At 42.7% G+C, this 12136-nt stretch overlaps 1 protein-coding gene across 1 annotated transcript in view; it reads right to left on the bottom strand.

Moving 5' to 3' along the window:
* CAB39 (calcium binding protein 39) overlaps positions 1-11486 on the bottom strand; it is a 79292-nt gene extending 67806 nt beyond the window's left edge. The window contains exon 1 of the mRNA XM_019628767.1: positions 11312-11486. The gene's annotated coding sequence lies outside the window, so the exon portion shown is untranslated. The remainder of the gene's footprint in view (positions 1-11311) is intronic.
* Positions 11487-12136: the final 650 nt, after the last annotated feature.

The raw sequence follows: 12136 nt of genomic DNA, 5'->3' as shown, positions 1-12136 counted from the left end.
GTTACTGGGGATGCTTATTTTATTTTCTGATGTCAAGGGGAATTCCATCATTTTCCCCATTAGTAGGTTGTTTAAGGCAGATATTCTTTCACCATGTTCCTGACAAGGAAGAAGTGCTGAACTAACCCTGTTATCTTGGCAGATGCGAGGATGAGACAGCATGAAGATTCGGGGGGCGATGGTGCGTCCTGTAGGGGTTAGAACCGCGCTCTGCGACTGACCAGCAATTGGGCAGACTGTTTAACCTCCTGGCCTAAATGTCTTCATCTGTAAAATGAGTGTAATAATAACCACCTCTTTCTTAAGGTTTTTGTGAGGATTAACCGAGAGAATGTGTTAGAACAATGCCTGGCACACAGTAAATACCACTTGTTGCCTGTTATTTGTCCTCTTTAATTAAGAGAACTTCCTACTAATTAAACTTGCTGGTGTTTTACTTAGGATTTTCACAGCTACTTCCATAAGTGTAATTGGAACATAGTTTTTTTTCCTTTGTAATGTCTTATCAGATTGCCTTTCTTATATTGTATTAGGTTTCCAAAAGTTTATGGTAGTTTTAAAACATGAATTTGGTATCTTTTGGTATTTTCCTAGGCTCTAGAATAAATCAGATAGCTTACTGATACATTTTTTTTTCAAATTTTTAAAAAGAAGTAATTTCTTTATGATCTAGGTCTGGAGCACCCCTCCCTTTTTTGGTTGGGAGGCCATGGCCTTTAATATATATTTAATATATTCAATGGTTGACAATCTATTCACGTGCTCTACTTAAGACAATTCTGAAAAGTAACCAGCTCACCACTTTGTCATTGGATCTTTCCAAGTTGTCCATGACACACAAATTTAGACTATGCTTCTCCGGGCACTTCCTTCCAGATGTACTCCTATGTCTTGTTTCTGCTTCCTATTTCTTATTCCTTCCTCCTCTCAACAACAAAAACCTCTGTGAAAGCGAGTTTTGCCCTTTCCAAACACTTATGGGGCCCTTATATATAACATCCTATGCTAAACACACTCATCCCTCTGTCTTCCTTTCACTACATTTAAAAGTGGGGGAACTTTCATAAGATAAAAAAAAGGTTAACATTCTCCACCCACCCCCTGCCCCCACACAAATTTTTTAGCTTCTATTGTCTAGCCCTCTTCCCAGCAACTTAGCTTCCCATCACTTTCTATGCAGTCTTCAGGAGCAAGGCTTTGAGTAAACAAATGGGTTATAACCAATCTTAAAGAACAGGGATGAATGATTTTTAACAATCTACTCGTAGAAGTAGGAAGTGTTTACTATGCTTTGCACACATACAAGTAGATGTTTCCTGTTCTAGTTCCTTCTTGCCTACTTGAGAAGGACAGGCACCGAGATGCGGACCACTGTATCTGCAACTAATCTGCTGTATGCAGCTTAGGAAAAGCCTATTAAATAGCGCTATTCTAGTACAATAAACAGAAGTAAAATTATCTTGTAAAAACATCAAAATGACGTTACAGTCCTAGAACATATTACAACTTAAATTATATGATTTAACATATTTCAGGTGAATTTCAAATATGAATGTAACTATGAAGACTTCCAGATATCCATACCCTGCGTACATCCTTATCCAAGACACTTAACAGGATCCTACTGGGAAAGGGAACAGCTCATGAATGGATGGTGGCTCTAGAAACCAACGCTTTGCTAGGACACACTCCCTTCTGGAATTTGTCCAGTAATCAACATCACGTGGATTCCATTGTTTCCTTTCTTGAAAAAACAGTACATTAACTTCTCTAATCTTCCTGCAGAGCTCCCCCTCTTCACAGCCCCTCAAAGACCACTAACAGTAACTCAGAAATGTGGAAGTTCTCTGTGTCCTGGAATATCACACATCCTGACCAGAAGACCTGACCGCCTCTGTTTCTGTAACAGAAATTCCCTGTGTTCCAGGATGATTCAATACATTCCAGGACCTTGTGGCGGAGGCAACAGAGAATGGTGGGTTACAAGTGTACACTTTGGGACCAGGGCTTCAAATCTGGGGTCCCTTTCTAGGTGTATGACTTCAGACCAATTACTTTGCTTCTTTTTCTCCATTTACCCACCTGAAAATATGGGAATAAAAATAGGGTTGTTATTATAGGATCAGATAAGGTGAGTACATAGAGAGGTCTTCAACTTCATACCAGCAGGTAACACATATGTGCTGTTAGCAATTATTTACCCGTTTTACTTCATTCCTTTAGCTTACACAAGTAGAGAATATGCTACTTTCATAATGAACTGGCATGCCTCAGTGATGCTGATTGGAACCTCTCACTTCAGCAACTTCAGGACATACTGAGGACAAACGGGCAATAAAAGAAAAAAAACGGAAACGTTTACTCAGGGCTAGACAGCGGAAATGCCTCAGCAGGTGACATAAATGTATGAGGTAGCCAGTATGTTCAGGACAATAGGGAACAGTGTACAAACTGGATTTGGCCCCCACCATTGTTATCTCCTGTAACTGTTCCTTTTCTACAAAATTAAATCCCCAAGAGAAATATAAACTATTGATGGGGGAATTAAAAAACAGCAGAAATGAGGATAAAACAGGAAATAGCAACTTTTACTTTGTTTTTTTATGAATTAAAACTATAAGGATGCTAAATTAATCACTGGTGTAGGTGTGTACATATTTGTACTTAATTACATGCTATAAAGAGTCTAAATTTAAGATACTGTTAAAAAATTGTTTAAAATATATACAATAGGGGCCGGCCAAGTGGCTCAGTTGGTTAAGAGCGCGAGCTCTGAGCAACGGGGTCGCCGGCTGGATTCCCACATCAGCCAGTGAGCTGCACCCGAGCTGAGCTGCCAAAGAATGGTAGAATGGCTCAGCTGGTGAGAGCGTGTGCTCCTAACAACAAGGATGCCGGTTCAACTCCCGCATGGGATGATGGGCTATGCCCACCCGCAACTAAGATTGAACATGGCACCTTGAGCTGAGCTGCCTTGGGCTGCCAACTGGACTCGGAACTGAGCTAGCTGAGCCCTCCACAACTAAGATTGAAGGACAACTACTTGGCTGTTCCCCTCCCTATTCCCCAACACTGTTCCCCTTCCCCAATTCCCCAATAAAATCTTTAAATACATACACACACACACACACACACACACACACACACACACACACACTACAGCGTGAAGCTCAGCAACTAAGAGTCCATTTGTGACTATGCGGCATATGAACTTTAAGTGGGTCCTCTTGGCTATTTTCAAACCCACTACTATTCCAGAGGGCTGATATCACAACAAATGATACACCCAGATACAGGTCAGAGTCCAAGTTCACTGGAAGGCTGGTTCACCACTTTCATTCTTAAAATATTTTTGAAAGTGTATGGTGTAGCAGAGCGAGCTTTAGAGCTTCAGTTATCATAAAAGCTAAAATGTATCTGGCACTTAGAACCGATCAGACACACTGTGCAAGGCATTTGTTGCTGAGTCTTCACAACTGCTTTATGCGTAGGTTCTACTCCTGCTATTTTACAGATGAGAGAGCTGAGACAAAACGGGCATTTAACGCAGCCCGAGAACACACAACAGAAGCTAAATCCGGGAATTCTAAGGTTCGAGTTCTTCCTCTTATCTCCACTCTGGGCTTTAGTTTTCTCACTCACTTTAGTAAGGCCTAGGTATTGTTTTATGAAACTTCTTTTTCAGCTTTGACAGTGTGTTCATGTATGTGCTGGGTCGCTGATCAAAAATATAGTTTCTCACTGTGGGTTGAAGTTAAAAAAAAAATTGAAAAGCCACTCATCTAAGTGTTCAGTCTTTTACTTAACAAAAGTAAAAATAAATGATTCCAACCTTGGTTGGATTCTAAACCTGATAGAATTAATCATCCCAATCAAAAAATAAATGCTTGGGCCGGCCGAGTGGCTCAGTTGGTTAAGAGCTCGCTCAAGAGTTTGAGCTCTGAGCAATAGCGGTTCGATGCCCGGCCCGAGCTGAGCAGCCGCTTGAGCTGCCAACAGGTGGCAGGATGGCTCAGCTAAAAAAAAAAAAAAAAAAAAAAAAGTAAATGCTTTGCATTCTATACTAATAAATATGTAAATAAGAGGGTTTCCCAAATTATGTTCCAATAGAACCTTCAAGATATTTGTGGGTTATTTCCTGGGGGACGCGTGTTCTTGTGACCAAATAAATTTGGCAAATTAGGAAATCTTGCACATTGTATTTCCTTTCTGGATAGGCACAATGCATGTTATTTAAAACTCTGACAAGCTCTGCCACAACACAACCACTATCAAAGAAAAACAATAACACAACCACCATCAAAAATTCAAATCTAACTGTTTTTAACCCAGTGTTTTCCCAAACACAAATTTCAGTCTGGAACCTCTCCCATCAACAACTACTAATAGCTCATAAGACTAGTGTTCTGCAAAACACAATTTGGGCAACAGGCTTTATGTAAACTTAACCAGAAAGGGGTCCTAATAAGCTTCAGTTATTATAGTATAATATATAAACTTCATTCACCTAAGTGCAAATATAGCAAAGATAAATGAAATTCACAAAAAACTGTAATTTGTTTATTTCATCTCTGCTGAACAGTTTTATCAGAATATTACAGTTGTAACATTTAATAAATCTATACAGAAACAATGTATTGTACTCTGAAAACATGAGGTAGGGGAAGAGGGAAGAGAAAAGAGATGAAAAAAAAGGTAAAAAGAAACCTGCAATCCAATTACAATCTATTGTACAAAACTTACACGCATAGGAAATCTATTGAGATAAAACTTACCTACAAAGGAAAGCCTTACTTATAACACACACAAACCAAGGGTGAATAGAGAACAAGACCGTGCTGTAAATAGCCAAAAGATCTGCAAAGATCATGTTAGGGGCCTGAGTTTCTGTTTCCCCGTGGAGAATCCAGAAGTAACAGTGCATCAAAGAGGGAAACAGTTGTTTACCTAGACTAAGAACCCTTTGAGACCGGTATATAGAACAGGATCCAGCAAAATGGGCCATAAAAACTGCTTGTGGAACAAATTAATTCATAATAGATGTTTGAGGAGATACGAATGCTCAGGGGTGGTGAATATCCCCATCATCCCTTACTGGCGATAGAACCTTGGGCTGGAAACAATCCTGTGACCAAGGCCAGCACACGACCTTTATGTGGGTAGAGGCTTAGTACCAATTGTCACCAAAGATTACTATCTTGTGCATGTTTTTTTACATCCTCAAATTTGATTCTACATTTTTTATCCTTTCTTTTCCACTGCTACTGCCTTTGGTGAATGTTTTTCTTTTCCCCAAAACAAAGAGCTCATAGAACTTCACAGCATACAGTACTTAAAAGTTGACAATAAAATTTGATGTGAAGCTTGAGGATTTTGTTAATGATTAACTTGACTTACTAAGCTTGTACTTTATAACCACATAACAATTAGCTGTTAACCATTTATTCATAAGTACAAAAGTAAAAAATGTGAAGCTACACATTTTGATGCTACAGTACCTGAAGCAGAGAACTACTGTAATATGTAACACCAGGCACCTGACCAACCAGGAGAGAAAATGCTGAAAAGTGGTTATATGCCATAAAGCTCTCACAAAGGGACTGACTTGAAAACCACAGACAAAAAGAAGCAGTACGTAGTACAGGAAACAAAAAGGCAAGTCAGAAAGCCTACACACAGGATCACTGAAAATTAGAACAAGAGACGTGATAGGTTTTCAATCTGGTCCCCTTAGTACAATAATGAGATGACTGATGCCCAGAGAGGTGGAGTGACTTGCCCAGAGTGACATGATTAGTCATGGAGTCAGGACCCAGGCCAGGTCTTCCAATTCCCAGGCTTCTGCATTTCCCACTGTAACACCAGACCGCCCATCTTCCCTGCAATACTGACATGGTAAACACGCACTACCTCTGGCCTAACTAGAACTATAAACTGCTAATCAAATGACTCTATACAATTATAGCATTTAGAATAAACCATCTTATTTTGTATTATGACATGTGGTTACTAACCGGAACTCAATTAAAATCCTAAGTAGATTGTATTTATGGGCCTTCATTCTGAAGTACTAAATCAAAAAATGATCAGCAAGAAATCAAGACCATATGGAGGAACATAAAACTATGTCATGTGACACAGTCCAGGAGACGCACACTTTGAAGTGAGGCATATCTGGGTTCAAACCCTAGCTCAACTGTGCAACGTCTATGACCCTGGACAAGCCCTCACTTTGGTTTCCCATCTGTAATGATGCTGGGGGACAATACTGCCTACCTCAGAGTTGTGCCCAACATGCAATGGTACTCAAATGAGGATTTTCTCCCCCAGTCTATGTTTGTTCATCTCCCTTGATTCTTTGTCTATTTCAATGTTTAACTTCATACAACCAGCCCCCAAACACTTGCCAGCTACATCACAATTATAGACATTGGTACAGTCAACACCTTAAAAAAAGAGTATATGTCAAAGAGCATTTAATATGTGCACACAATCTTTGCAAATATTAGTGAAAAGATTCTAAAAAGACATTAATGCATAAAGTATAAAACCATTTCTTTCAAGCAAACTGTAAAAGAATAAAGAGAACCAGGCTCTGGATCCTAAGTCCTGTGGCAAAGAAGCTGCACAGCCCTAAGCGAGCAGCCACTTCTCAGAACGCCCCACCCGTCTAGCTCAAAGCCACACACTACTCGAGTTTCTGTCAGCCTCAGTATTCCCGTCTGCAGAAAGAACCATTCCGACGCAGCGGTTCTCAACCTGTGAGTCACGACCCCTTTGGGGATCGAACGACCCTTTCACAGAGGTCGCCGGGTACTCGTATGTGGGCATATCTGCATGTGGGCCTGGAGACGGATAGAGGAGTGGTGTCTCAGTTCCTAAGACCATCGAAAATATGTGTTTTCCGATGGTCTTAGGCGACTCCTGCGAAAGGTTGAGAACCGCTGGACTAAAGGGTTTCTTTCACCTGAAACAGTCTACCATTAGCATCATCACAGAACTTATGTCCAGCACCTGGTACTTGCCAGGCCCTATGTCTAAAGTCACTTTAGACATAGTAACTCATTTAAGCCCCCTACAATCTTCGCAGATATGGTCTATATCACTCCTACCCAAAGAATCTAAGCTAAAGACAAGTGCAGGAACTTGTCACTAAACGTTGATTAGCTAGATTTTCTCATTTTTGTAACTATGCATATGAAAATGCATACAAACAAACACAAACCAACAACTTAAATACTGTATTCTGAGTACTATCAAAATCTCAAGTGTTATAGACGATGCACACTTGAAACCTATGTAACTTTACTAACAATTGTCACCCCAATAAACTTAAAAAAAAAATCTCAAGTTAGACACCATGTATTAAGGATTATGCAAATAGTATGTGCTGGACCCTGCTGACATAAAAGGCCAAGGCAGGCTTTACCTCCTTCCTTTTGGGCCACTTCACACCTGATTGATCTCTTGTAATTCTCTGCATGCCATTCTCCCTTCCTCTGCCAATTTAGCAACACAGTTGCTAATAAACCACAATTCTGCCTTCATTTGCACCCCTTCTATCTCAAGCAAAAGCACAGGGGTCCAGGAAGCTCAGTGAGGTAGAAATGGCACATGGGAGGAACCCCCCCCCCCCAATGTTGATGGCAACTGGGTGTTATTCGTAATTTCATTACCACCCGTCTATCATCTGCCACCCAGTCCTTCAATAAATCTTCTTACAATCCTTGGAAGGCCTGAGAAACAAGCAGAACAAACATTTTGGCATTTACTCCGACTGGTCTATTTTACAAAGGCTGGTGGTAGAAATATTGGGTTGTCGGAAAAATCATGAAGTATTTTTTCAATGTTTTTCATTGCAAAAATGCGTCATGACTTTTCTGACAACCCAATATTTATTTGTCTCACCTTGCTCTGCCCCCATAGTCCGACTGATAAAGGCAGTGATTAGGGTCCAGTTGAATAGTCATTAGAGTGGTGAGACACACAGAGTTAAGAACTCTCATATAGTTCAATTCCTTCTTTAATTAAGGATGGCTCCAATACCAGCCTTCTCTCAAATAAAAACCAAAATATAGACTGATGACTAAATCGTCATGCAATTTTTAGGCTACCTGGCTTGATATGCATTTACACGAATACAAGATCTTTACACCTCAATAATTAAACAACAAAACAAGTCACAAGCAATCTAACTCAGAGGTTCAGAGATCTGATCGTCTTTCCCACAATTTTACCACACAACAAACTTTTACCACCGTTTTGCCATTTTCCATGTTAATCCACCTATGACACTCCTATTTATATAACAGCAGACAACATTCATAGAATCAAATTCCTAATTAAAAGAAGCCATGGAAAAGAAAATGGATTTTTAAAATACAAACACCACTACAAAGGTAACCTGACCATGAAGTTCTACATAGATTGGATTTTATTTTTGTGTGCTGTTGGGATCAAGTGGGGAACAATTTGGATTTGCGTCTGTATTTTTATGGAAGACATCAACCCCTCCTCAAAAAAAGGCTTTTGGGAAGTACAGCAGTAATTACAGAAACCTATAACCTACAAAAGTTGACCAAAAGAAAAAAATTTTAGTAAATATTCAAAATAAACATTTGTAATATACAAAAAAAGATTCAAATAAAACCAAATTATAAAACCAAACCCCATACTTAAACTGGACTTTCCCAACTATTCTTTTACGTTGACTTTATGAAAATTTATAGTCTAGCTCAGCATCTCATTTTATATGCCACTTAGAAACAGGAACAGAGACCTCATTAATACACTTGAGAATGTAAAGCACAAGGGGAAAAACTGGTTTAAAGAGCTTGCAGTCTGAAACGCTAATGAACTAAAGTGAAGTGCCTTGAAATAAATAAAAAAACCAAACAGTCCCTTTTGTTATAGCAGCAAATTATTTCTAGCAGCAAATTATTTCATGACAAATTCTATATTTACTAGAGAAACGCCACTAGAAAACTACATGCATTTAGCCTGAATCTTTGTAATGTCATGATCAATGTCATGACCCTAGTTGAAAGGCTGTTTTGGGGGGTGGGGCATATGGAGGTTGGAATGGAGGTATATTAATGAATGGGAGATATACTAACTATGAAAGTAATCTTTTTATACTGCTTTTTAAAAAAGTACATCCACTCATATAGCAGAGATGTGTGAGATCTCTTCCATACCTGATGTCAAGATGCAGCCCAAGTAAGAAACCAGCAATAGGGATCTAAATGGTACAGAGACGTTAATAACGCTACTTCAAACAGGAAGCCTTTAGGAAAAACTCTGTCCACAGTAGCAGTTATTAAGCATGACTACTGCATTTTATCTGACATAAACAATGCAACCTTGTCAGAAAACAAAAATTACATTTAAGAAGACTTCCCTTTCTTTTGGAGAAATATTTTTATATGAAGATATTTAATGATAAAAACGCTTAATAAGAGTTATATATATGTAGTTTATTTCATTATGTAAAGAAAAAATATAAAAACACTGAAAAGGAAATATGCAAAAATGTTAACAGTAACCAAATCTAAGTGGTAAAATTACAGAAGATAATTTTTAAAAATTTTCCAGTACTTCCTGCATTTTACAACTTTTTTTTTAAACTGAAAAAAGTTGACATTCACTTGTCATATAAGCAAACAAGGAGCAAGTGCTTACAAAACCAACAGAGGTTCTAAGCTGCTTCCATAGATCACATATTTTAGACTTCAAATACAGCTGCTAATTACTTCCTAGTAATTTTTTTAAATGTACAACATAAAACTAAAGACTTCTGGCTCCTGGTTCTCCTATAAAGATTATCGTTACTAAAAATTAATTTTAAAAATTTACCTTTCTATAAAAAGGTTCTATGTCACTTTCTAGCCCAGAATATTAGTAACCATGATTTTTAAAATCGTCTATTTAGATTGTTTTACACAAATGCCATCTCAAAGAAGTTATGTGCAGCTTAGTAATTCCAAAGTTTAGACACCTAATGCACAGTGCAAGAAGTTTTGATGCAGCTTAGTGAACTGCACCAACAGAAACGCCTTGTGTGCAGATGAGCTTATTTTAAACACATCTTTCCATTACCTCCTAAGAGCCTGACATCTAATGAAGCTTCCTGCAAAAGGTTCGTTGCTTGGCCTGGATGTGGATGTATCTGAACATCCCGGAAGCTGTCAAAATCGATCTCAGGCTGCATTATATTCAGGCACAGAATGTCAACTCTGCACTGGGCCTCCTCATCTCCTCTCTTTTACAACAGCGCCTTTAATATCCCCTCGCTTACACTTCCGGGCTCATGAGTCACTGAGAAATGAGTTCTAAGTTTCCCTCAAACAGCTCCTTCCCAGCATTCAAGGATCTGGCCCCCAAATGCCTCTTTAGCCCACCTCCACGTCCCACCACGGCCCGAGGCAACAAACGGAATTATCCACTCCTTCCAGATTATGCTTTTTACCTTTGTCCTCTAGCTCTGCTGCCCCTCCACCTACCGTCTCTTCTGCAACCCTCCTCTCCCAAATCCCTTCGGGTCTTCAAGCCCGCCCTAGGCACCGCCTCGCCCAGAAAGCCTTCCAGATTGCTACCGGGCGGAAGTGATCGATGGGTCCAGTCTTTCCTGGGTTTCTTTCTAGCACCTAATAGTTCTTTCACAGGGCTTATCGTCTCCTTCCAGGTATCGTGTTATCGGTGTACTGGTCTTATCTCCCATACCAGAGCTTAAACTCCTCGGGGAGGCGGCCGCGGGCCCGGGTTCACCTCTGAATCCCTCCGGTGCGGACCGACCACCGCGCCTGCACGCAGTCGGCGCTCAGGTTGTTTTAACCGAACTCGGCAACGCTGCGGCCGCACCATTCCTAACCGGAAATCAGTTAGGCATTTTCCCGAAAGGAACATCACGGAGATGCTACCGGCCTCCGGATAACAGAAAGTTTACCAGGGGCCAGGAGCGAGGTGGCCGGAGCCCGCGCGCGGCGGGAGTGACAGCTGACCCGGCCCGCACTTCCTTGCCCTCCGTGCACTGGCCGGGGACGCCCCCACGCCGCCAGCCCTGCCCGAGAACCGCAGACGGGTGGCAGGAGAGCCCGGGGCTCGCAGACCCCGGCCGCAGGCCCCTGGGCGCCGCGCCGGCGAGAGCAAAAGGGCAGGGCTCCTCGAGGGGCCTGAGCCGGCCAGGCGGGGGCCGCCGCAGCCACCCGAGAAAATGGAGGCAGCCCTGGGGCCGGTGACGGGCCGGGGCAGGGCAGGCGGAAGCCGGGCCGGCGTCCGCGCCGCGAGCTGGGCAGGGCCGGGGGTCACTCACGGGGCTGGGCCGAGCGGCTGCCTCTCCGCCTCCGCGTCGTCGCCGTCCCCGTCCTCGGCCGCCGCCGCCTCGGGCTGCTCGCTGGGTCCCCGCGGCGCGGCTCCGGCGCTCGGCCCCTCCGTTGTCTTCCCCCGGCTTCGGCTCCCGGCGACGGGCTCCCGCGGCGGCGGCGGCGGCGGCGAAGCCCTGCGCTCGGGCTGCGGCTGTGGCTGCGGCTGCTGCTGCGGGACCCGGCGCCACCTTTGCCTTCGCCTTCGCCTGGCTCCCCGAAGCTCCGTCTCCCCCAGGCCGCGCCGCTCCCCGCTCCCGGCCCGAGCCCGGCTTTGACGTGCGCACTGCGCAGCCGCCCAGGGCGCGACGTCGGGCGGAGCCGCAACGCCCCCTTTGGCCTCGGGCGCCCCCGGGCGTCCGGGCGGACTCAGGGCGCCGGTGTCCGCGGGGCGGACAAAACGGGAGGGGACACAGAGAAAAGCAGAAGCGGAGGACAGGAGTTCCTCTTCCTTCATCGGCCACTTAAATGTTGGTGCTCAGCCCCCTTCTAGTCTAAGTACAGTTCCTGGAGCAACCTCACGTCCACTTTCTACGACTACGTCCTCGACTCTTAACAAAGTTTTATTTCTGCCCAAGACAAAGGGCCAACTTTGTGTAGACCAAATCTGTTACACTTGGGAGGGACAGCTAATTTTCATTTTGGCATCCTCTGAGAGAGAGCGTGGAAAGTGATGGAATGATCCAGATTAATAGGATTCAACAGCGGATTTAAACCCCAACTCCACCATTTAGTCTCCACGGGCTGTTTCCTGTCTCTGGGTTCTTACACACACA

The sequence above is a fragment of the Hipposideros armiger genome, unplaced genomic scaffold, assembly GCF_001890085.2.
Source record: "Hipposideros armiger isolate ML-2016 unplaced genomic scaffold, ASM189008v1 scaffold_17, whole genome shotgun sequence".
Taxonomy (NCBI): Eukaryota; Metazoa; Chordata; class Mammalia; order Chiroptera; family Hipposideridae; genus Hipposideros; species Hipposideros armiger.
The sequence above is the reverse complement of the archived record's forward strand: the minus strand, read 5'-3'. Positions and strand labels throughout refer to the sequence as shown.